Source organism: Centropristis striata, chromosome 4 (genome assembly GCF_030273125.1).
Source record: "Centropristis striata isolate RG_2023a ecotype Rhode Island chromosome 4, C.striata_1.0, whole genome shotgun sequence".
Classification (NCBI taxonomy): Eukaryota; Metazoa; Chordata; class Actinopteri; order Perciformes; family Serranidae; genus Centropristis; species Centropristis striata.
The window spans coordinates 40,870,864-40,874,642 of NC_081520.1; the positions used below are offsets into that span (position 1 = coordinate 40,870,864).

Here is a 3,779-nt window from a genome sequence, read left to right on the forward strand (position 1 = left end):
ACTTCCCTCAGCTCTCCACCAGTTCTCTTCCCCAGTCTGCCCTTCAAGACTTAAGCAAGTGCTTGCAAGGATTTGACAGCAGGGCAACCAAGGAAAATATGCAGGCTGAGTTGAAAAGCTTTGCACTCCAGTGGACCAGGCTGAAGGCATCCCCATTGGCAGAGTACAAGGCAAGAACAGTAGAAGATGGATCAGGTGGTGAGGAGGACAACACAGAAGAGGTTGAGGCGATAAGGCGAGGTATATTTAATATTATCACACATCAAACATTATGGATGTAGTAATTCATTATTTTTAATTTTAATATTGCTTTTCAGAAGTTTTATTGTGCTTATGTGTTGATCCTTAATGGTGTGATTATGTACACTAAATTATCAATTATTTTCCATTACAGGTTGTTCTGATATATTTGAGGAGTCGTTCACCCTCTGTTCTATATGTGGACTCATTTGGGACCACTGTTAGAATTTGGTAAGTGTATCATGTATTTCTTAATGTTATATAAATTCATGCTTCATAATTATAATAATTTAAAAAAAAGTTTTAAAATAAACACACATCAAAAAGTTTTCAACTCTATGTGCAGGACAGAGGAAAGCATTTTCTTTATTTTTCAGAAATGATAATGTATCCATGTCCCTCTCAGGTTGACCACTTGAAATGTGAGAGTTTGAGGAGTTGTTCCCCCTCTGTCCATGTTCGAGGACTTTCTCTCTCTCTGCTTTCATTGCACCAAAGTTTGGCTGTTGAGTCTCCTCTAGTATGATGAGTTTATCATTTTTTATGTTTTATGAAATCATACTTAATTTGTGATGATTAGAGACTTAATAATGTATCCATGTCCCTCTCCGGTTGACCACTTGACTTGTGAGAGTTTGAGGAGTTGTTCCCCCTCCGTCCATTTTCAAGGACTTGCTCTCTTACTGCTTCCGCTTCACCACTTTTTGGCTACTGAGACGTCTTTGATTTGTTGAGTATGTCATGTGTCTTAAAATGTTATATGAATTCATACTTGATTTGTGATGATGACTTAATAATGTTCCATGTCTCTTTTAGGTTCATTCATTCATTCATCATCTACCGCTTATCCTGTACAGAGAGCCAATCACTCTGTCCCCTTTTGAAGACCTGCTTTGTCTCCTCCATCATTCATTGGGCCACTTTTGGGTTCCTGATCTTATTTCATGTGGTGAGAGGAATGCAATATGTGTATGTTTAAAGGTTTATGTGAAGAAAATATATGTGTGATAAAATGGCAATTGGTAATTCATAAATGTCTCTTTATATTCTCTGCTACCATCATCTCCTGTAAAACGGGTTTCCTGACCTGCAAGAAGTTCTTCTTTCTATGATTCTTGAGAGAGAGAGAGAGAGAGAGAGCTTCGTCTTGACTTTGTGAGTTTATTATGCAACTTGTTTTGTCTCAGATTGAAACAAAAGGTTTGATTATGATTATTTCCTAGTTGAAGATTTTCATATTTATGATTTTAATTTCAAACATCTGCATATCTTTTAAGTTCAATTAACAGTTATGCAGGTAGGCCTCAGGGCTCTTTTGAGACTTAAGTCACCCTTCATGACAGATACATTTGTTCACTAAGTGTCACTACATCACAAAAAGGCTACATGGCTACATATACTTCAGTATACTGAGTACAAGTTCTGTTTGCTGTTTCTTGCAGGTCATGAATTTGATGAGGAGTGGAGCTGGCTGGCTGCGGATGAGGAAGTAGGGCAATATATACATGTGCACATACACATAAATGAGAATGCATATTTTTCAGAACTGTAATTCATGTCTTAGACTTTTTCACACAGCTATAGATACATTCCCCCCCAATTCTCTGTTTATGGTTTCATAATGACTGAGTCACTGTTAAAACAAATGAGTTTCAGCTCTAATGCTGCTTCTGTCTGTAATATGTTTCTGTTTAGATTATTTGTCAGGGTAATTTGTTGCTATTGTCCGAGTCTGGTTTTAACTAATGCTGGGCTAAGATTTTCACAGTCACAGACTAAAAGGGTAGCAAGAGGGTTCTTCCCGTTAGCCTCGTCCTACCCCTAGTCTTGACATAATTTCTGCCAAATTGGCAGGGGGCGCCAAGCATACATCTTTGTTTTAACAACATTGATTAACGAAACATTTTTTAAAAAGCATGGGCAATAAAACCCTCATTGAATTAAATGAACATGCCCCAACCCATATTTCGAATGAAAATGTAATATTATATTATAATACAGATCTGTGTTTTCTCATTTATTTATTCTTATTTTCAATTCAGTTGTTGTTGGTAAAGTTCCAAAGTTTCTAAAAACTAAAATGTTGAGACCATTATATTGCCTGTATGTAGTTCATGCATCAAATATAAATGTACATTTAAATTTAATTTTTATGTTTATTTTTATTGCATTTGTATGTCTACATTTTATTTATTTTCAGTCTTTGCCATTCTTAATTTGATGAAGATCTGTGTTTTCTTATTTATTTATTCGTATTTTCAATTCAGTTGTTGTTGGTAAAGTTCCAAAGTTTCTAAAAAAAAAAATGTTAAAATGTTCTGAGACCATTACCTTGCTTGTAGTTCATGTATCAAATATTAGTGTACAGCATAATAGGGGGGGGGGGTGAGGGCGCAAAATCTCAATATCGCCTAGGGCAGCCAATGGGCTACAACCGGCCCTGCCGGGTAGTCCGCGATTATTTTATTAATATCCGTTTCACGCGCGTCACTTCTTAAGGAATTTAGAAAAACATCCTCCAAATATAACTTTTGGGTTTTGGGGAGCGATTAATCTCTCTCTTTCTGAGACCAGGTCTTCCTCTTCCTACTCTTCCTACTGATTCTGGCTTCAGTTTCAGTGGTTTCAGTTTAGGATTTGGATTGCGAGCAAAATATTCCTAAGCATATATAATTCTCTTCCTGTTCTCTCTCTCTTTCTCTCTCTCTCTCTCTCTCTCTCTCTCTCTCTCTCTCTCTCTCTATCTATCTATCTATCTATCTATCTATCTATCTATCCATCTATCCATCTATCCATCTATCCATCTATCCATCTATCCATCTATCCATCTATCCATCTATCCATCCATCCATCCATCCATCCATCCATCCATCCATCCATCCATCCATCCATCCATCCATCCATCCATCCATCCATCCATCCATCCATCCATCCATCCATCCATCCATCCATCCATCCATCCATCCATCCATCCATCCATCCATCCATCCATCCATCTATCTATCTATCTATCTATCCACACACGCACACACATTGTGTCTTTTCTTTTTTCCCCCACAATGGGATAGCCTCATTAAAAGTAGCCTATAGGCGCATTCATTGTTGTCTTGGCTGGACAGTTTGATTCATTGAAGGGTATGATATTGAAGAAATATTGAATAGGTTATTTGAGGGTAATTCTTAAGCATCTGATACTTGTTATACAGTCAACTAAGTGTAAATAGCCATACACACTGGCTAACAAAATATTGTAAATCCTTTGTTAATTCAGGTTGAAGATAATTGCTCAAAAGATGACAAGAAGAGTGCAGGGAAGTGCCAGGATGCTCTACACCACAACATCTTTATTATCATTATTTTTTATCATTATTATTTTTAATATCATTATTATTAGGCCTATTATTATTGTTGTTGTTGTTGTTGTTGTTGTTGTTGTTGTTGTTGTCTAATAATAAAGACTAGGGCTACACAAATCAACACAAACACAAATTATTGTAAAATGTAATTCGCTTTGAATATCTTGTCAAGTGGGCTTGTTT

The 3,779-nt window shown here is 36.5% G+C and overlaps 1 long non-coding RNA gene across 1 annotated transcript; it reads left to right on the forward strand.

The window, feature by feature from the left end:
* Positions 1–850: 850 nt before the first annotated feature.
* LOC131970280 (uncharacterized) lies at positions 851–1,378 on the forward strand. The gene is made up of 3 exons (XR_009394169.1): positions 851–974; positions 1,057–1,189; positions 1,335–1,378. It is a non-coding gene; the product is annotated as an uncharacterized LOC131970280 (long non-coding RNA).
* Positions 1,379–3,779: the final 2,401 nt, after the last annotated feature.